We start from the raw sequence: 23,973 nt of genomic DNA, 5'->3' as shown, positions 1-23,973 counted from the left end.
AGTTTTCTGCTTAATACCAAATAATTTATTAACAAATAGACAATTAATATTAAGGACTTAGTTTCACAGCGGCTAGCGTTTCGATTTAGATTTCTAAATTTTTATAATTAGGGTTAGGGTGTTTATGCACTAAAAACATCAAAATATGCATGAAAAAATGTAATGATATTTACTAAAAAATGTATATTTTAATTATTTAATGAATAAAAAAATATTTAATTAATTACACCATATTATAAATTAGTAAATTACATGTAAACGTCTTAATTATTAACAGAGTTAAATTGAACAACATTAATTTGTTTTAAATATTCGACTGTGTATCTACAGCGTGTACATCATGTATCTACATTGTACATCACCAAATAGAACTCTGGAATTATCGACCATAAATAAGCGATCATTTTTATATAATGTATATAAAATACAGATGCACAAACATAGATTTATTTTTCAGTTGATTACGTTTTTTATTGTTGATATTTCGTATCAAAAACTGTAAAATAAAAGTATAAAACCAAAAAAAGCTAAAATATGCACTTATATGGTAAATTTCGGAAAATAAGTATGCAAATTATATAATATGCAACATAAAGTTTTGATAGTATAGTAGAATTGAGATTTTAGACTCTAAATTTCTATCTAAGAATACATGTAAGTAATATAACAACCTAAAAATAACAACCAAAATCATAGACACCCTACCCCCACTTATCAGTTATCCTAGGTAGTTCATATTAAGCCTCTCTATCTCGAACGCAGTCGGGCAGTCGGGCAGCCGTGTATTGTGTGCTGTGTGTCCTATTGAGGTACCTACTCAATTCAATTTAGACGATAGATATGAAATATTCTGACTTAAAATATATCTAAATAACAGTAATAGAACGGTTAAAGTACTGATACTAAATAATAATGAAGTTATAATCCCGAAATGTGTACAATATTATGTAGTAAGTTACCTACTTGAAAATATATAATTACCTTTTTTATTGCTTAAACAATTAAAAGAATAATAAACTTTTTTGTAACTTATAAACATACGTAACCTTAATTAAGTACGTTAAATTCTAAAAGACGGTTATGACTATATGTACCTATTGTACCTGCAGTAATAAATAAAGTGTTAATGTATTTGTGAAAAAAATTGTTTAATGTTATAGGTATATGGTCCTATAGAGTGATTTACCTAGTATGGGGGTGATTCACCAACATCATTTCCTTCAATAATGAATTTATTCAAATTTTTCTGATTTTTGGAATTTTTAAATAAACATTCCTATCAAAGACAATTTTTTCAAATCCTCGAATATTTTTTGTATTAGATACTTCAGGAGTGTCCTGCCCAACCGACGATTAATTATTATGACTATTTAAAATCTCTTCCGAAGTCTTCTTATAGTTTTTATACATTAATAATCATTCTTAGATTGTGTACCTACAACTCGCATTCATTTGTGTTTCAGAAAAAAAACAATCAAATATGAAATAATACATTAAATAATATTTTTTTGTCTAAAATAGTTTAATTGGGATTTTCTCGTTTACACGCTCTTAAAAGATTACTCAACGGAGTAATAACTAATAAGTGAATTAATTCAATCGATAAAATATTGTATTTGTTGAACACTATCATTTTTAGAGACTAACAATGAAAAGTGATATAATTACTCAAATTTACTCAGCCAATACGATAAGTAAATTAAAGTAATAATTTCAGTGTCCATATATATTATTTAAAATGTATATTTTTTCTGTATGCCTACTGTTTAAATTGTTTAGAATAATAGACAGCTGTTTTCCTGTATTTAATATCGGACATTTATTGGACTCTAATACGACGATAATCTCAAATAGTGTTTGAGATTTTTCATGGGAGGGGGATGAATTTCAAGTTTATACCAAACTGTCATAAAGGTTTTTTGGTACCGTTACAAAAACTTGACAAAAATGTTTATGATAAATGTATAAAATTGTCAGTTTTTTTGGAAGGGAGAGGGGCATTTAACTTTTGTTATTAACTATTTTTTGTTTAGATATCTCCTTGAGACATAAAGGTTTCCATATAGATCATATAAATGATATAGATAATAATGATTTTTATAGATTTCACTATCATCATTGTTCATAATATTGATCAAATGCATTAATCATAAATGTGCATGTAAATTTACTTTATCTCGTGGTTCTGATAATATTTATGTGTTTGTCAATTTGGTAGGTACGATTATTTTTTATACATTTATACACTGAAAAATGGCTCATGACAATCATTTGATGGACTCCGTGGGAGAAATGTCTATCAACGATGACTGCTGGAGAGAACTCGGATTGGACGACGAAATTCGGTCAAAGCTAATCAAAATCGAAAATGAATATGAGAGCATTTTCTCTTGGGACATCCAACGATTAACAGGAGTGAATCGAAATCTTATGATGAACCTCATTGGTAAAGTTCGGGAACAGAAAAGCATTTCTACGGGCATGACCGCTAATAAGGACGATGAATTCAATTTCATTAGGTAGCTAACTTTCATAGATTATTTTATGAATAAATTATAATTATTAGAGTATTACCTATTAAATAAACATGGATACCTATCATAATATTGGAAACAGTTGTGAATTATTCATAGTATTATAGCCATAAAAAAGAGTAATATTTTACGAATGAAATTGTATAGATTTATATAATTATATAAAACAGTTTTTTACTTTAGATTTAATTTACAATTGGTAGCTAGTTATGAGCTTTACAATAGCAAAAGTTATGAGGAATCATATTTGGAAATTGAAAGTGTTGTTCAATTTATGGAGACGTGCAAATTTGACGAGTCGAACAAACAGTACGCGGATGCTTACCACCATATTGCTCGATCCACTAAGGAATATATAGCATTAACATTGAAAATTGATTCCGAAAAGGTAACTTTGAATTATTGTGCTATTCATTAAGTATCTTTATCTTGAGTATCACTTTTTTAAGTAAATTCTTCATTCTAAATTGTAATTAGTAATTACCAATAACCATTTTAATCAAATACCTAAGTAATAAGGTTTACACTTTAAATTATCATTCAAGTATAATGTATATAAAAATAATTTATTAATACAATATAAATAAAAATATGTCATAAATCCTAAAATATCCATTTTTTTTTTTTTTTAATGTAATTTACTTAATAAATTATTAATTTTTAATTATTTAATTAATTGAATTAATTTAACGATCTACTATTGATGAAATGAAAATACTGTATAATGCTATCTAAAATTTGATCTGTATTAAACTATGCGATCAGTTGTCTAAAATAAGACTAGGAATATTATTGTTTAATCCATTTAGTACCTATATCTTTTTTTCCGTGATATGGACAATCGGAGGGGCAACTGCTGTTTGCATTGTTTATTTTCCGGCCCCCATCGTTTATTGGTGTAAATAAAACAATATATTGCATACATATTTATTTACAACAATGAGAAACCGTTGGACAAAGAACCTTTCCATTCCGAAGATTTGTTTTCAAAATTAAAAAGTCTCCCATTAAATTAATTTTAGTAGTATTACCATCCGTAATATTTTCAACTTATCATTCCACAATTACCCCATTCGTTGTACCTTTTTCATTGGGATCGACGGAGGAGTATGATAACATGACCCGACAATAAAATCTTCAGTGCTACTTACATTCACATGAACAAATAATTGCTCAACTATTTTATAGGGTTCTGATATCAATTCCTTGAGACACAAATTGCAACACCACATCCCCTTCTACATATACTTGTTCTATCATTTCGATTCATCCAGTAAATACGTTATAGTATGAAAAATCCTAATTCCTCATTTGATATTTCAACGTTCCACCCAGTTTCAACCACAAAAAAACACATCTGCATTTGTACATGGAATGTTGCAATGTAAATTGTAAATTTTAGTACGTAACCTTCTAATAGTTTGATATTACTACACTTAAAATTGTTTTCCTGAAAATTAATACATGGTTTGTTTTTTTACAATATTTTGCAATACTTCTAATAATTTATTACTTTTACTATTTATTATTTATTACTAATTAATCAATTTATCAAATTAAACTATTGTCTTTTTTTCTCTCAGTTACTGGAGGATGTTAAGGATAAGAACGATTTTAATGAAGCTGAGAAATCTGTGGTTTGTGCAATTGTGCGGCAAAAGCCAGTATTTTTATGGAGTATCCGGCAAAAGGAAACGTTATTGCTTTAAAATTTGCTGATCAAGCCCGGACCCTTCATTCTACTGAACCTGAATGGACATTCATTTGGTTAAAAGCCAGAGGAAGAGTAAGACGTTCTAACGAACCATATAAAATGCCAGGGGATGATGAAATAAAAGCTGCAGAACTTTTATGCTCAATAAAAACGAATCCTAAGCATTTAATTAGATCTGCTCAACTTTATAGAGAAGCAGGATTTATTTATAAATTGAACAACAACCATACGGAATCAAATAAATTGTTTAAGCTTTCGGCTGAAATTGCTAAGTAAGTAGTTTTTATTTTGTGTTAGTAGACTAAAATCATGAGTATCATCCCTAACTTTTATTTTAGCTCCTCTATACTCCCACCAACAGTAGCTACATTTATGCATTTTAATTTAAGAAGTAGTTATTATTTTTTTTTTTTAACATCTAGACATTTTTTTTATTTTTATTTTCAAACTGTATATTATTACCTATCATTATATATTTATATGTGATAGCTCCGTGTGTGACGTATCATGTCGCGTAGTTCCTACAACACACTTATATATAAGTTGTCAATTAAGTAAACACAAAAATAGTCGTAGCCCAGAAGAATAGACTCACAATCTAATTTTTGTAATATTAATGAATAAATCTTGATGACGATTGACGACTAATGATTACTGGACGACGATCACTGTGCCTGCCGACCGCTTATACCTACTGTCGTTCCAATCAAAAATACAGTTATTCCAAAATGTTAGTTGTTGGGAAATCTTGCTCGAAATATTGTCACCTTTTCGAACTTGAAACTTATGGAATAACCACCCTTCAGTATTATTTAATTTAGAATTGATGTTTAAAAATTATTTTTTACTTGGCGAACTTGAAAATTTAATTTTTTACCTTATCTTTTTAAGCATTATTCTCTAGACCTTCAAATAAACTTACGCCTTTTCGTTTTCTGTATTTTAGTAGCTAAAACATAGTAAGTACGCAAAACTAAAAGTTAATTCTTATATGATTATGAATGTTCACACAATGAATAAGCCGAGTAAAACAAAATGTAGTATCTCCTTTTATTTATAAAGTTAAAAATATTAATTGCCTTAACAGAACAATATATAACATACATATAACAATATACCTATAATATATACATAATACACATTATGTTAAAAAATATATCAACTACACGTCAAACACGTCAAAAAAAAAAAATATATTTATATTATAAATAATAGTTAATACATTGATACCTACCTAAATTTTTGAGTGAAAAATTTTTGTTTAATAATATTATTTAACTATATTTAAATAGTTTTTTTTAAATAATCAATAACTGATTATTTTTTATTGATTATTTATGAAGATAGTGCATTTTGAATAGTGGCAAATCCGATGAAAGATCACTGTATCTTTTATTAGTCTTCAGTTTTTCACCCAATAAGAAAAAAAAAGGTATCTTTGTAGAATTTACCTCCTGCGTTTTAGTTACTGAAATCTAAATAAATATGAAGTTACCACATAAAAACGTAGTTAAACATGGAATTACATTGTTTTTATTTCAAAAAGTCGTACAAAAAGGCTATATAAACCCCCGAGTACAATAATTTTATAATGTCAAAAATTAGAGGTACTGCATTTATGCTAAGCACTGCAGTATAACTATAGGGGCCTTGCTAAAAAAGAATCTAATTTTGTATTATTTTATTATATTATTATAGTCCTTTGATTATAAGTACAACGATTGTGTGCTTGTGTCTGATAGTTCGTAAAATCTGGTCAAAGTCGTCATTATTATTGGTGCCCTCCTCCTAATATTAAGGTATAGTTACGGCTATGACGAAAATGTGTTTTTAAGTAGATAATAAAAAAGTAATTACCTATTTCAAATTGTTTTACAAATTTTAATATACCTATCCCATACAACGTAAATATTATAGTTAAAAATAAAAACTTATTTCGGGGATTAATGAATTTTTAACCAATAAATAAAATCCAATTCTGATTTTTATTATTTTATTCATATAGTCTTTTCGTTTTATTTACTTATTAATTTGCTTTAAATTTAACAATATTATTTATTTACATTTTTATTTTTTTGTTGATAGATCATCAATTGAATTTGCCAAAGATGATATAATCCAACTAAATTCTCTTCTACTAACATGTGTCGAATTTAAAGAGTTTTTTTCAGAATCCTTAATAGAGAATTTAGTTACAAAACTATCAACAGTAAAAAATAGTTGCGTGGATCAAGTTTTAGGCTTATATTATATGAAATACAAAAAAGTATATTTATAAATTTATTATTAGGTATTAAGAGAAAAATATTACACAATTATTTGTTTTGTTTAAGGATTATGTAAAAGCAAAAATGTATTTATCTCGTGCAGTGGCTTCTGGTCAGTTTAGTAGTTCATTGCATTTAATTAAAGTGGAGTGCCTGTTACAACCTGTCAATAAATTTCCTTTTGTGAAGACGTTAAATATGATGTATGAGGTTTTTCAAAACCCAAATGGAAGGATAATTATTTTATCACAAATATTGTTTTACTACTATTATTCTGAATATAATCCAAAAGAAATGGTACGGTATCTAAAATTGTACCTTGATGAAGACATCGAAGATACATATAAAAAACGCAATTTAATTGTAAGTATTAATCAAAAATCAATTACTTTATACTTAGGTATCAATTATCAATGAGATATTAATACCTTTGAGTGGATTATCATGTATATCAATGTATGTAATTTAAAATTTAGATATAACTACAATATACCTGTTGGATACATAATTTCAAACTTTTAACTTTTAGTTTTGATATTCTTATCGAATGTGTATGTATTTTATACACAAACACTAAGTATACTTAAAGTTCCATTTGTATAGTTTTTTTTTTTTTTAAGTGAAACTTTTTAGGCGCTTTAGAATAAAACGGATTTATAGTATTTGCCGTTACGACCAAAAAGCATAGTTACGGGCGTGACTTACTTGACAGGGTACAATCAGATGATTGAAATTTTCCTGCCAATACAATGTATTGTAATAATTCGATCACTTAGCGAGGACATTTTAGTTGAGTTTTTCTCTGCTATTTTATTAAGCTCCTCGGACAGAACTTAAGGTTATGCAGAACAATTTATTATATCGTTTATATTTTACAAATATAAACGAAAATTAAACATCAAAATAAATAATAAATATTGCAATTGAAATCTTAAATATCATATATATATTATGTATATAAAGACTATAGAGGCATAATAAAAATATATCCATTTGTATAATACATGGAAATAGAAATTATATTAATATCACTGTTAACAGTTCCTAATTTTTTTTCACAAATATATTTGTTAGTTGTTAATATAATATCATACTATTGTAATTAAAGTACTGTTTTTAGAATTGTTTCTTTCAACTTAAGTATGCACAACTTATTTAGTTTTTTTGGTTGCAATAAAAATTCAAAACTATTTGTGTTTTGTTGTCCCAAAAATGTTGTACTAGAGCCAAATGGGAAACTTATCTTGAGATAAAGCTTAAAAATAATGTTAATACTTGTGAAAAAACATTTTAACTCTAATGATATAAAACGAAAAGTGATTGAAAAAGATCACAATGGAAATAGTATATTTCTTGTGAGTGACAAAAACACATAATGTCTATCATTTTCAGATTTTCCGACCTATATACTTATAAATAGTAAATTTTTCAAAAAATTAGTAACGATTGATTGATAGATAAATGCCTATATTGTATTAAGGCTATTTAAGAATATTCATTTTCAATTATAACTTTGTACAGATGTCTGCTCGATGTTTCGATGGTAACTATTGGTAAGTTGGTAAACAGTAAAATGAAGAAAGTTGAAACAGAAGCGCTTTCAAAATAGGGGATTAAATAAGTACTAAAATTGCATCTGTTTGCGGACACAATGATGAGCCAAAAAGTCCCGACCTTATCTTCTAAGGCCGTGATATTAATCAAAATATCTATATATCTTACCATACTATCCCTGCACTACCGTGGTATAAGTTATAAATAATTATGCCATTGATAATAGTATAAACAAATTCAACCACGCCACCGCTGTATTGATTATTGGAACTGACAGACGAAACTCTGGATCATGTAATTTGCAATATTTGCAAACGTTTACTTTACTGTTTAGCAAACAGACAACACAAATTTTTCTGTTATCAAACGTTTTCAACTTTTACCGCATTAGAATTTTCTCGCAGCCAATTTATGATACCAAAAAAAGAAATCGTACTTGTTGCAAAAGCACAAGCACATGAAGTGAAACTTCTTCAAAGGCGGGGTTTACTTTACGCATGTGCAGTGTGCACGAAAAATATTCAGCTTTGTCCAACAACACGGTATCGTTGTTAATCGTGTAGTCCAATTACTGCAAAATGATTTAAAATAACATGATAAAACCTGCCTTTACATAGGATATAAAAGGAAGGTTCATCGCGGTCATATACTAAGTTTGTAATGGAAAATAAAAAAATAAAACTACGCGTAATCGAGTAATCAAAAAGCGCCCTCTATGCTGTTACGCTTTCCATACACTCATTGCTTATCTAGTAGAATGTTTTTAGGCAAAATCTGTTTTGGACACTAAGGTTTCTATGGTAATAAAAAATAATAAATTTGTCTCATCAGCGTATTTTTGTACCATAATAATAATAACTAATTAATTCAAATTCAAATTTCATTTTATTTTTATTTTTCCATTACAATTACAAACTTAATATTAATTGACCTTGATGATCCTTATTTTCATGTCCTAGAGAAGTTTCACTTTATCCACGCGTCTATTGCAATTTGCAACACTCAAGATTTTTTTTAATTTAAAATAGAAGATTTACAATCAGAAGCATAGTAAATACAATAGTCAAAATAGCACAAATATGATGGAGAATATTTACATAGTAATAATATTTGTGAGACTGTCCAGTGACCATAGCTGTAGTGTGGTCAATTTTTTTGGGGGGCTTTAGCCCTTCCTGGGGCAGTTATATAACGACTCTTAGAGGGCTTTGCGCCCCACATCCCCCAATCAGTGTATATCTGCAAATATCCATCATAAAATACAAATAACGTGTGACAATCTAAGGTTTTATTAAAGTGTTCTATTTTTTTTAAATTTTTTTTTTACTTATAAAATTAAACGTCAATTTTCTTTAGAGTATTTCTCTAAAATATCATCAGAATTGATGCTATTTGATCTCTCTTTCAATCATCAGAATTGATGCTATTTGATCTCTCTTTCAATATTGATATTAGCTAAAGACGAAAAACCATCATGACTCAAGGTGGAGCATATATTAGTATTAATTCTTCGCATGGCTGAAAAACCCCGTTCACCAGACGCTGAAGAAATTGGTATACTTAAAGTAAAGTTCAGTAGCTTATACAGATTGGGAAATGTTTCAACTTTAATGCATTTTTGATATGAACTTCTTTGATTTTTAGTTTCTGAACCCTCGTCTTTTCCCAGACAGTTTTTAGCTACCATCATTTTCCCTTAACGACATAATATCGACAGATGAAAACAAAGCACTATTGTATAATATTATAACTTATAAGAAATGTAATGGATAAAGCGGCATATAACATAAACAATTGATTTTATCGATATATAAATAATCATTTGAATAGCTATAACATTTGTTTTAACCTTAACAACAATACTTAAATTAATTTACAATTAGAACTCATATTTTATTCATATTACTATCTAATAGAATAATAACTTGTTGGTACTCGTGCTTATAGGTATGCTGTATGCTATATTATGCTTATAGTCGATGCTGTTAAAAAATGTACCAATTTGATTTTTTGTTTTATAATATTATACTGATTAATATGTTTTATGGTTTCAGTTTTGTCGGCCATTGTTTGATACAGGCAGATATTTAAAACCAAATGAATTTCTAAATGTTCTATCTACGAATATTATTGAATTAATGAACAATAAAGACTGGAGTGAAGAAGAAAAGAACACATTTAATCGGTTCAAGAAAATGTTAAAATTGGATTTTCCTGATATCAGTCTTAGTGATGATAATAAAAAGACTGTTTATAAAAAAAATGAATCATGGCGAAAACAACGAGTTGATTCTTCAGACTATAAATCTAATAAAAGTTATCAACAGAAAAATGAATCTTGGAGAAAACAGCGAGACCCAAGACACGAATAAAAATATGTCAGTCATTTATTATATTCTATTTGGAGGCTGGTGTAACAAATATTATTCTGAGGATTACTTTATTCTTCATAAAAATGTGCATGCAAATATTTAAGTTTTATGCAAGACTATGTGCCTACCTATTGTCCATATTATGTTTTTTTTATTTTGGTAATTACACTCATATGTCAATTTTTTTTCCGTATACCTACACAATAACATTGCCTATCTGTTTTACCAAATTATGTACGTTATGTATAATAATAATACTAATGATTTGAATGACAGTAATAAAACCGCTGTTCATGAAGAAAAATAATCTTGGCTAATAGAATGAGATTTGTCATAAAATAATAATGAAGCAAATTGGTGTTCAACGCAATATTAGGTATGCTCTTCTCTTGGTTCAAAATCTAAAATATGTTGTCATTGTATGTAGGTGGTGGGAAGCCGCTATAGGATATTTTAAGTTCCTGGTTTTGTTAGGGAGGATGTAGCCTCTTCAGAATTTTAACCCTAATTGCGCCTATCTGCACAGTAATGAACAGTAATAATATTTTATATTCTTACATAGCGCTATTGCGCCAATTAGTGGGTTTCAAATTATTTAATCGTGTAAATCGCAATTTTATAACTACAGTAAAACCTCGATAAGACGGAATCGCATGGGACCATGACATTTTTCCGTCTTGACGGGGTTTCCGTCTTGACGGGGTTTAAAAAAGTTAATTTAATATAATTAAAGATTACATACATATTTATTTTAAACCAGTTGGTACATATTACATACAATTTATACTTATATTTATTATAATTTTATATTTATACTTATTCATTTATATTTATTCATTTATATTTATTTATTACATACATATTTATTGTACATTAATATTTTATTTTAATATTTTTTCAAAACGCAGCGACACGAACGTAACGATATATGATTTGATACTGAACCAAGCAACTCAGATAATGTTGTATAGTGTATAGGTACGTATCAATTTTATTAGTTTTTAATGTCATCGTACGCGCTCGTATATCGATAATCTATGGGTAACGACAGTACGAAAATAAATTTATTACACGAAAATCGTGTTATATTTCCGTCTTAGCGAGGGTTTTCATCAACTTTCATTACAAAAACGTGTCCGTTTCCGGCTTGGCGAGGTTTCCGTCTTAGCGGGATAAAATTATATGCAATTTGAAACGGGACCAAAAAAATTTTCCGTAATACCGGGGTTTCCGTCTTACCGAAGTTCCGTTTTAGCGAGGTTTTACTGTATTTAAAATTCTCACCCTTAATGTTGTCTAGAAATCTATACATCCCCTTGTTGATAACGACTTTCAACACTTCTTCGTGATAGTCCTCATATACTCTCCGAAGTGAAAGGTCAGAAAGAGCATTAGAGGTTAACGAAATAAAATTAATTATTTTATCCATGAGATTATTTTATATTTTAATTTTGAAGCAACTTATGAGCAATTTAATTTTTAACATTTTTGTACATTTTAAATTTTTCTCATTTAAATATTTTAAATAAATTATGAAAAATATTATGCACCTAATCATTTTCTGTAAGACAATCTGATAGTTATATAAATTACTATTACCAATTTTATTTAGGTAATAAGGTATATCGAAAAATACATTTTTATAGGATTTTATATTTATTATCATTATTGCAGTGATGGCGGCGGCTAGGATCCCGTGGTAATTTTTGCGATACGTTTATGGTAATAGAAATTCGGCAATATTATAAAATCGCATACACAGCATGATTGAGCTGTGGACTATTTGATAATATGTACCAAAAAATCACCACTAATTATTATCACTGGAGCGCCATTTTTTATTCAACCAATTCCGGGAATGCATAATAAATTCAGTTGTTACTTTTAAAAATGTCTCGATGTCCAGATCGGTATTATTGTACTATGAAACAAAGGGAACAGTAAATATTATAATGTAGCACTGAACAGTTAGGAAAAACTATAAAACAACCGTAATTTGTAATTACATTTTTTAATTATTTATATTAGTCGTGGATCACAACGTGTTTGAGCGGTGGTACATTATATAACAATACCGAATTAATATAAAATATTAGTTCAGGCAATCTAAACGCTGACAGCCTGCGTCTGGTTGGCCGTCCTCTTTTTGCCAGCGAGCTCCTCCTGGATTTCCTGTAGAGACTTGTTCTTTGTCTCCGGCACCAGGAAGAACACGAAACAGGTGCCTACCACGCAACAGCAAGCGAATAATCCGAACGTGACGCCGCGGTTGTAGTGATTCAACAGGGTCTGATAAGACTTGACGACGGAGAACTCAATCAACGACGCGAGCACGCACACGATGCCGATCGCCAGTCCCTTGAATTCCGGGCTGAACAGCTCCCCAATCATGACCCCCGGTATTGGGCCGAAACCGAGCGCGAAGGTGCTGATATAAATTCCCAAGCTGATGAGCGGCACCAGACTGAACGCAGACACGTCGACGCCGCGCTCCTGTTGATAGAAGTAGAAGGCCAGGGAACCGAGGCACATGGCCATCACCGAATCGGAGATCAGCAACAACACCCGCCGGCCAGCCCTGTCCACCAGCTGCGAGGACGCGAAAGTGAATATGACCTGTGTGGGACAATATTGTCGTTATATGATTTTTAATATTATGTGAAGTCGGAGAAGGATGTGGAAAGATATTATAGAATGTTATAGAATATTGATCGATTTATATCATTCACACACTATGTTATAATATCTCAACATAATAAATAGTAAGTAAAATTATGTCCTACAAATGTATGACAGTTTTTTGTCGTTCTTCGGACATAATAATAATAATACATGTACCTAATATGTGGTTACAATCAAAATGTTCATATCATTGCTTTGCATAAAATACTGTCGAAAACGCCAAAACGGTAAGTAAACTGTTGTCCTCCCCGTGTTTGAATAGATCAAGATAATTTTTATTGAATTAAATGTACGTTTCGGTCGTCATTAGGTATTTGAAAAAATTAATTCAAAATAGAACAATTTAAACAGTAACATTTTACTTAGGATTTTAGAATATAAAAGTCGAATTAGCAACTGTAGACTATACTTGTACACTATAAGTAAGATCGATGGCGATAACGCGTCAATGCTAATTTCTACAAAGCATATAATCCTAGATTTTAAAATTAAAATAAATATTTGATAAAACAAGTCTCTTCATACAATTGATTGCAATAAACACCACAGTTGCCATTTGAGTACTCACTTGAAGGACCCCGATGACGATGGAACAGGCTTTCGGGGAAATCATGGTGTTGCTGCCCTCGAATATGGACTCGGCGTAGAATATTACCACGTTGATACCGGAACATGACAGAAACCCAAGCAGTCCCAAAACTGTGAATGCCGCGCGTAACGTGGGCTTGGATTTTATCATTTCCGATAACTTGCTGTTGGGCTTCTTCTCCTCGAGATCCTTCTGCAGCGCTGCCAGCTCGTTGGAAGTGTCGTAGTCTTTGCCACGCAAGATGATCAACACATCTTCTGCTTCCTTCCTCTTGCCGGATCGCCAAAGATACGTTGGAGATTCTGGCACCACCAACAGTACCAGGACGAACCAGATAGCTGGTAATATGCCGCACATGATAGCCAGCCCCGCGTAATTCACGAACGGACCGATCTAGTAAACGTACAATATGCCTAGCGTCACGTTTACCTGAACGAAAGAGGTCAGCTCACCTGCAGAAAATGTAAGACGTTTAGACGTATATAATTTTTGTATGACATAAGAGCGTTTGTCTTATATACAAATATATTAACATGTCAATTAGTATATGATTATATCCTGCAATTTAATATGATATTATAATATTATGATTAATATTTGGAAAACAGGTATTATTAATGTTTAGTATATTATAATACAGTTGACTAAAAATATTGTCGAAAGAACAATAACTGTTCAACAACTATATATGTTTGATTTTTGCCGGAAAGCCGTGATCGATAAAAAAGAAGATTATTGAGGTAACACGTACCCTTAAAGGTAATAATAGTTTGACATTCTGTGAAAATTTTAGAATAGTCTAAAAAATATTAATTATAACACATAATATTTTACCATGAATACTCATAATACAACGAAAATTGATTATAATAAATGGGAGATAAGTAGAAATTATGATTTATTTGTGAGAAAATGGTACGCCTTACGAAAATGGTCGAGTCTTAATTCATAAACTTAGTGTTAGAAGACAGTAAGTAGAGAATGAAGGACAAAACATTATAATAATTATATGTATAAATAATAACAACAAATTGTGCACTAACCTAACCTAACCTAACCTACCTCTGATGGACTTCTCGGCTATCTCGCCGATGTACATAGGGACGGTTGCTGTGATTCCTCCGAGGCAGGTGCCGGCAATCAGACGCGCCACGTATAGATGCCAGACCTCTGTCGCGAAGTAAATCATTGACCAGCTGATGATGAAAGGCAGTGTCAGGAATGCGATGACGGGTTTTCGGCCGATTAAGTCAGCGGTCCTGCCCGCCGGTATTGACCCGAAGATGGCACCGATGGCGATCAAGGAACCCACCCACGACCCCTGATCAGCCGTCATCTTGATCTTTGAGTCCGCTGACAACAGCATGGGCAACGCCGGTGACATCCACGCCAGCACAGTGCCCACAGCAAACGGACCGATCGTGGCTGCAATGAGAAGGTAGAGGAGATGATGAAAAATAGTGGTCGGTCATAATTATGGCTTTGTAAACACGTAGTTGAAGGACATGACAATAATAATTGTGTTATATATTGGACGATTGGGATGAATTAGATTTCAAAATGATTTTATGACTATTAATAATTCAATAAATATTTTAATTATTTTTTTATTTTTATGCAACGATAATAGTAATTGTAATATTATTGAATAAAATCATTATATTAAGTATGTGTGGTACTCACCGGACAACGCGGCTACGTATTGACTGGTTGGTCCGGAGTTTTAGATAATACTATGACTATCTACTATTTCGTGGCAAAATAAGTTTTATGTACGAGTATAATAGTGGACACGGCCCTCGCGAGAAACGAAAAAGCTAGCTCTTCCGAACGCAGTTCTGAGTTAAACCTATCTACACCCTTGGACCATATTAGTTATCAAGATATAGCTTTTGTTTCATCTGCAGGGCTAGGAGCAATAGTCGGCTTCCTATGACGTGTGACTTGAAGCTATGGTGACTCTTGTAGGTTTGGTTGTATAGACGTGGTAATAGTGAAACCTAATTGGTACAGCGTAAGGCGAAACACGAGGCTGGTCACTTGCGTTCCCACTCCACAGTTTCTCTGTATAGTCACGAGCTTCTAGCCGAATTAAGCCATGAGTCGCGGGAAGCCGGCTTATAGTCCGGTCAAAATAAATGTGTTATGAAGTTTATAACTTATGTAAAACTTATTAAGTACCTCATCTGGTCTGTACCAATTTTCTATGCAAATTATTCCAAAGTTAAATGTTTATTTTTACAGGACTATTAAGATCTCCTGAATCCCGATCTACTGACAAATGAGAACTGATTTCTTTGCCATTACTCATTACCGCAGTCATTATACTTGGAACTTTGTTCAGTGGTACTTATTGAAATAATCTTTGAGCTACCGATCCAATTTTAATTTCTGGACAGATGTCAAGGACCCATTTTTATTGTCTAGCGTCACTAGAGATATTATATGGGTGAAATAATACTAGTTTTCATTGTCTATTGCATCGTTTAAAATTTTCTCTGGGGTTATATTTAGTATCAACTCACGTAATGTATTATATTATAAGATGCAATAATTTCGGTATGATAAATTCAAAACAAAAAACAACAAACAATTTTCTTTCGATTGGAATTATCCAACTTTAAAAATTTACTCGCAGACCTAAGTACCAAACATCTTATGGTTAATTTATTATTTTAGAATAAAATATATTATCTTCTTTAATTTTAAGAGTAATTTTCATTATTAAAAATATGTGTTTGTTTTATGATAATTTTTAATGCGTAACAATTTTTTTTTCTTACCTTGTGGTTGGTTTAGGAGACGTTAAAGATAACCGCACTGGTTTTCTGTTCAAATACTTATTAAGTGGTATCATATATGTCACAAATGATAGACATGCTCTCCAGAAAGCCATCTCGGTGGGAGTCATCTTGATTGATCCAGGCGATGGAACCTTAAAATGGAAACATTGAATTAGATGATTATGTTTTTAAAAAATGTCTAATACAATTGCATTTGTGCTTTCGTTTTAGCTAACAATACGATTATATGACTAAATAATATGAAATTTAGTCAATACAAAATTAAAACATAGTTCACATTATTAAGCAGGTGACGATAATTTAATTTTCTATGAGTAGCTGGTTTCCGTACTATGACATTTATCTAGGTGAGTTGATTTATTGTAAAATATGGTCTTAGAAAAAAGTATAAAACATTTACTTACAATTTGAATACAAAATAAGTAAATAATACTTATTACAAGAATATGGTTGATAACTTTGACGATATTTTAAAGCTTCTTAAGTATACACTTTAACTGATCACAATTAATTGAAATTATTAAAGGCACTTAAACCGCATAAATATTGTGTCAAAGACGAAAATATGAATAAACATATAGTATTACGTTTCTTAGATAAACAAAATGTATTATTTTGTGGAACCGACGAAAAACCTTTAAGGCCAGAAAATATTGTTTTAAAAAATTAGTAAAAAAAAATAATAAAACATTTTATAGATTTTTTTTTTTAAGCGGGAAATTTGATCGGTTGTATATAAGTAGTATCTTACTACTTTCTAATGATCTGCTTATTATGGAGTCATCATAATGGATGTGTTAAGATTCGAATGCAATGGTAAATGATTTACATACAAACAACAATTTTGAGGGGAGACAAAAGTCAGCCTTTATATCTAAGGACATATTTTAAAATTAAATTTTAAGGTACTTTATTTTTCTATACAGTATGTTCTATGTTCAACTTATTTTATGCAATAAAAAATCAAATACATTAAATTTATTAATTATTAGAAAATCATAGCCCACTTTTTATATTGAAACAATAACTAAAATCGTTATTTTTCATTTAAATATACATTATCGCTAAAACTAGATTTTCAAATGATTACTGATTCTAATAAATAAAACATTAATAATCTATCGTTTTTTGAATGCTCCGTGACTAATTTATCAAAGACCTTGTATCAAAATGTTCAATATATGAATCTACTACTAAATAATTTTCAAATGTTCGTAAATTCACACGTTTTGTCAATATTTAAACTTCAGAACAGTAAAAAAATTGAATCTATATAATACATTTTTAGAATTTTTAAATTTCTATAGTTATTACAATTTATATAACTTATGAGAAATTTCGCGTAACAATTTTAAACTTTTTAACCGATCATAAAATATTTTATTCACATATAAAGAAAAAAAATTAATATAACCGAACGTTTTAAATGCCTATATTATCATTATTATAGATATTATAGAGACAATAAGAGACTATGAATAAACATGTTAAAATATATGAAAATAATACATATTAAATACGAGTACTTAAATAACATACAATAGGTAAGGTAAATTATGGTAATCTACTAATTATTAATAATTAGTCAATTTGTTGTCAAATATTATTTGTTATAACAATTAGGTATTAACATTGAAAATAATAGTAAATGGCCAGTTGAGCGTTTGCCGGTAGCGTAGACAACATAATAATATCGTCGTCATTTAAATGATTACACTTTTCGAGAACAAAAAATTACCAAAATAAACTAATATAACCACGTTATAATATGAGACATAAAATATCCGTAAATAGTAAAATTTAAAACGTATTCCAAAGAAAAATCAATTCTGATCATTAGATTATCATAATAATTTATTTATATTTGAATGATATCATTAAGATATTTTTGATAAAGCAAAAATTATTTTTGTGAACATTTTAATTTTAATCGCTCATAAAAAATTATTGTGGATTTACACTCAACTTTTTTTTTAATTTGCAATAACAACACCTTACGAGGAATTTTGTTTTCAATTTACAAGATTTTTTTGACAGAGCAAAAATTTTTTTATCGACATAGTTGGAAAAAAAGAATAATGGAAAATTTCATATGCTTCTAAATAGTTCTACGCACAAGTCAAAATATTTTGAAAATATTATGGTGTATAGAAAATGCTAACACAAACATTCAGTGAAAATTGTATCAAAATATTTTGAGACATTTTATCTAAATACTATTTTAGGAAAAATGTTTTGTATTAATTAAGTTTATTTTTTTCAGAAAGACCAAAAGAACTAAATTTATTTTGGTCAAAAACTGATTTATCATCAATCTTTTTTTTATTATTATTTTCGACGCTTTTGAAAACTCCTGGGAATATTTTTCTTTAACCCCCGCCCAAGTAACAACTAAATTCACTTCTTGCCAGAAAAAATGCTGAAGTTCTTATTAATCGAAGTATATTTATTGCTCCCAAAAGGTGATAACAATTAACAGACACGAAAAAACAAATAATTTTAAAATAAATGCATTCATCGCTCCGCTCTGTGGAATCTCAAAAAATTTATAACCTAGTCATTTTCGATTATTCTATTGTTTTTAATTAGTTAATTTATCAAACAAAGTAACTAAGAAATAACTTATTTTTTAACTTTTTAACAAATAGTACAATTATTTATTGTTACTTCAAGGAATTTTACAACGTTTGTGTTTTATGTATAATTGGCTTAAATATTGAGTATGAAAAGTTGATCTTTTATAACCAATTAATTGTAAAAGAGTGTACTTACTTTGACTATTTTTGTGAATGATCTCATTCTTGTATATTAAAAATCTCTTTTTTAATTATTGACTCTGTTGCCTTTGGTTTTCTTCCCACCTTGATTTAAGTTTAAGAGTACCCATTTAAGAAAATTATTTTTTCATTAAAATTAATTACATTTAATGTGTACAAACGGAATAACAGTCGTTGGTATAACTTTTTTTTTGGATTTTCGAATATGGTGGTGCTAATGTAACGGACCTGGGGCTATCGATATTTATTTAACACTTTAATTATATTTATGTCGTATCAATCTTATATCATCTATACTAGCAAATCAACAACAAGCTCAGAGAATCTATACTTTGATACATTTCTTGACTTATATTATAATTCAATATGGCTATATGTATCTTATAATTATTTATAATATCAACAGCTGACATTATTATTTAGATTTCAACCGTTCACCGACGTTTTCATCACTCTCACCTAAGTATCAATAGCCATGCAGTCATGTGCCAGAGCCCCCCTCCCAACATGTTTCATAATTAATGTACATGTCATTGTTTTACATAAAAAAAAATTATTATTATAACCATCATTAGTACATTACATAGGTACGTATGTACAATATCGATAAGTTCAACATTTTTTTTGTTTTTGGATTAGTGCTAAAAAATGATTTATCTAGCTCAAGTGTGCCCAAACGTCTGTAAGCCACAAAATTTAGCAATAACCAATCTGCCTTATATTATACGGCACATAGCAGATCGTTACATATTGTACTCCTATAATATTATGGCTCTAAGAATATGAAATATACATATTAGCTCTAACAGCGTAATTTATAAAGCACAAAATTAGACACATTTTCTTCTCGGTTTATTAATAGGTACTTATTTAAGACTAATAACAGATGGTAGATTTGTGTGGTAAAATTTAGTTTGTTTTTGTATGTGCTTGATTACATATTATAACATTATAAATACGACTCATTTATATATATTTATATGAGTTAATAAGTTATAACGAACTTTGTATCCCGTATTATGAAATAAAAAATTATCATCAATATATTCTGTACAACGTATACCCACCCAGCAGGTACTCGCATAGTCTCATATTACAATATATTAATATATATGCTTACTTGAATATTAAACTTTAATGGTCCATACTAAAATATTATGTATAATGATAATTCTAAAAAAAGTTTTTAATACGATGCATATTTCGAGACATTATATAACGTTATTGCATTATATTTAAAGTTAATATTGTAGTGTATAAAAAAATGTTGTTTTCAAATATAACGCTGAATTAAATTGAGGTTGGTTAGGCATATCCGGTAAGTTAGTAAAAAATGTAGACGTAATATTCTGAGAATTGTAAAATATATTAATATATTATATAGCTGTCACAATTAGAGGAAGTATAGATAGTATAGTTTACTGCGTCATTAGTTTCCTCGGAATGATCAGTGATAAGACATACGTAAAAAAAGTTTATTAGGTATTAAAATTATTTGGTAATGAATAATAGTATATAGAGTTTCAATAATTTATGAAACAATTTATGCGTTATATATTCAATATTAGTCAATTTATTTAGTCAATTTTTTTTTTTTTAATGCAACAATGACTATTAAACCGTGAAGTATGTGACCGGTCCACCCCATTTGAAGATGTTAGGTATAACAACGGAATTATATGTACTGATTTTATTGAAGCGTGCCATGAAATTAGAATGATATACGATATATGTAAATAATCTCAATAATAAATATAGGCGGAAACTATACACGTGGAAAATTAATAATTATGCAACTTATGCAACTCTACAATATAATTTACCAACATAATGAACACAATAGTTTTTTTAAGCCTACATCGCACGACCGATAAATATTAACATCTTAATACGGTCAAATCTTTGCAAACTCCTTCACCGTAAATCATGATCTCATGATCTCTCTGGTGGCCAACCGCGAGTGGTAGTTGTACAATCGTCGATATAATATGACGTTTGAATCGCATCGTCGATCGTCGTAACTCAATATAATAAACTCGACGACAGTTGACTGTAATATTAATATTGTAACAATATGAAATATAAGCCTGCGAGATGCGTCGTCATTCTCCTCCAACAATTCAATATTATATTATACAAACGAATATTTATTGTTATTATTATTGTTGTTGTTGCATTAATCGCTGCGGAGTCGTTTATATCGTATTGAATAATATAATACAGTTCTCACTTCTCAGTTACAACTGTGTTCTGGTCGCGCCCTGGATCATCAACAAGTCGGCCATAATATGTTTTGTACAATGCACTTGACTAGAGCAGCAGTTGCCAAACTGGGCTTCGCGGTGCCCTAAGGACACAGCGAGCACTTTCCAAGGACACCACGACACATAAAAAATGAATTAAAATGTATTGTAATTTTGGTTAATTACAAATTGAATCTTGTAAAAAAATGTATATCGTGTAGTCCGATTTGGATAGCACGAATCTAAACTGATTATCAATAAGCATCGTTAAGCTATATTTTGGCAGAAAAAAATCACTAGGTATTAAATACATTTTAACAAGTATAACGAAAGAAAAGGGTTTTGAAAGTGACGTTTCTGTATCATCGAGTTTAAAGCAGAAAGATTCAACTTTGAACATCCGCACCGTGTTAATATTTTCATATGAACGACGAACTGTTCATTGACACAAAAAAAACCAGAATTTTTTCATTAATTTTCATATAGTTCTTATATTGACAATTGTAGAGTGATATTTGAACATAAATTTTACTTTTTATTGAATTTTGCGGTTTAAGTGTTTCCGAATCAACTTCAAATCTGTTCCAGATTGCTTACGGCATCGTGTGTGTCGTAACACTGTCGTTGCTCTTGGATGAATGTTGGTACAAATTCATTTAAATAAACTCAGGAGAATATATATAGCAGGGATGGGAAATCCATGGCACGAGTGCCCGAGGTGGCACGCGAAAATGTTTACTATTATATAATATATTGATATATAATATTATAGGACCTTTTTTTTCAGTTTTGAACCGACGGCGCCGCGGGAACTGCTTTCGCATTACTTCCGCGAAATATTATAGGACCTATAATAACCTAAACTAACCTTTTTTTACTAATTCATTAATTACCTATACAATCAAATTATAGTTTAACCAAATATAATATTTTTAATATTTTTTTCATGGCACGCTCTAAAAAAAAAAAATAAAAATGTTATTACTAATTTTGGGCACGCAGTGTTCAAAAGGTTTGCCATCCCTGATATATAGGTACCTGTAAGGTCTTCCCATGGAACTGACGTTGTCGTTCGGGGGACTGTCACTTTGTAAACGACAACGGCCCTACCTTGATTCGGTGTTCACGGTTGTACGCTTGCGGCTTGTCTGTATGCATATGAGCAGTATGCCTGAAGCAAAACGAGAACCTTTCCATATTATTGAGTGGTTTCAATGTTATCCTGACCTACTGTTATCGGTTTGTCTTCATAGTTTATTTTCAAATTTTAAACATTTGAGTGACTGGCACCATAGCTGGTGGCCTCAATGCGTGGCCGCGGCGAGTTGTAGCAAACGTAAAAATTATTTCAAACGATATAGCACCGTTGCTCATGGTGTTGATGGTACGAAATCATTGAAATAAATGTGTGAGAACCGGTAACGCGCTCCTGATAAAACAAGCGTCGTTGTTCGAGGCCACCACATCATTGCTCAGATCTGCGCGACTAATCCGGACCACTTAAGCGGCCGCTTGAGGTGGCTGTTGCGTATTGCGGCTGCGGGGACCGAGGGCGCATAATATCACACGCATTGACAAAGTACGACTGCTTTATTAACGCACGACGGCGCAACACATAATGATGTTATATATTTACATTTTATAAAGGTTATCTCCGATAACATATCGTCTACATCGATAGCTTAATTATTGTTGTACAATATAAATATATACATACATAACAGCGACATCGACGCATCACACTCGTCGTTTTCATTCGAGCACAGCCTAAAATATTATGCTATCAACGATGAAAATAGTATAAGCGTGTTTTTTTTTATATTGATCGTGATCGAACAATTTGTCGTTTGTGTTTACTGCGCTCAAAGACTGTGTGCAGTTTCACACATTGACTGTTTGATGACAAATCTGATTTTAAATTTTAAAAAAAAATAATAATAATATGATAATAATATATTGAAAATATAAAAAATAAAAATAATAATATTGAACTGAATAAAATTAAAATTGTATAAAAACGTATCAATGTTGGATTACAGTTTGGAGTTTTCCACAACTGGACCGCAATAGCCTCTTCAGAATTTTAACCCTAATTGCGCCTATGAAGCTATATATAATAACAATATTTAAGTTTATATGATTCGTTGTCATTGTTATGAACTGTACCATTTGTTCCTTATTTAAGTAGTAAAGTTTGTATAGTTACACATATCGTATAGCAACAGTTACAGCCTGTCGATAAAATATATTTCAACATTTGTTTTACAACAAGTTCATATTGTATGCTTCCACATCGAGAGTAAAAACACGCGGAAATTTAGTGTGTAAGTACCTACACTATAACATAAGTGTTTTTTTGGGAGACAGATAAGAAATATCAGGACTTTAATAAGTAAACGAAAGTATACTTAAATATTGCTAATATAATTAGGTATTT

At 30.0% G+C, this 23,973-nt stretch overlaps 2 pseudogenes; one reads left to right on the top strand and one right to left on the bottom strand.

Annotated features, from left to right (window-relative positions):
• Positions 1-2,253: 2,253 nt before the first annotated feature.
• LOC111039137 lies at positions 2,254-10,720 on the top strand (annotated as a pseudogene).
• Positions 10,721-12,114: 1,394 nt separating this feature from the next.
• LOC111039136 lies at positions 12,115-16,035 on the bottom strand (annotated as a pseudogene).
• Positions 16,036-23,973: the final 7,938 nt, after the last annotated feature.

This window comes from Myzus persicae, unplaced genomic scaffold (genome assembly GCF_001856785.1).
Source record: "Myzus persicae strain clone G006 unplaced genomic scaffold, MPER_G0061.0, whole genome shotgun sequence".
Lineage (NCBI taxonomy): Eukaryota > Metazoa > Arthropoda > Insecta > Hemiptera > Aphididae > Myzus > Myzus persicae.
This window is presented reverse-complemented; position numbering and strand designations above follow the sequence as displayed.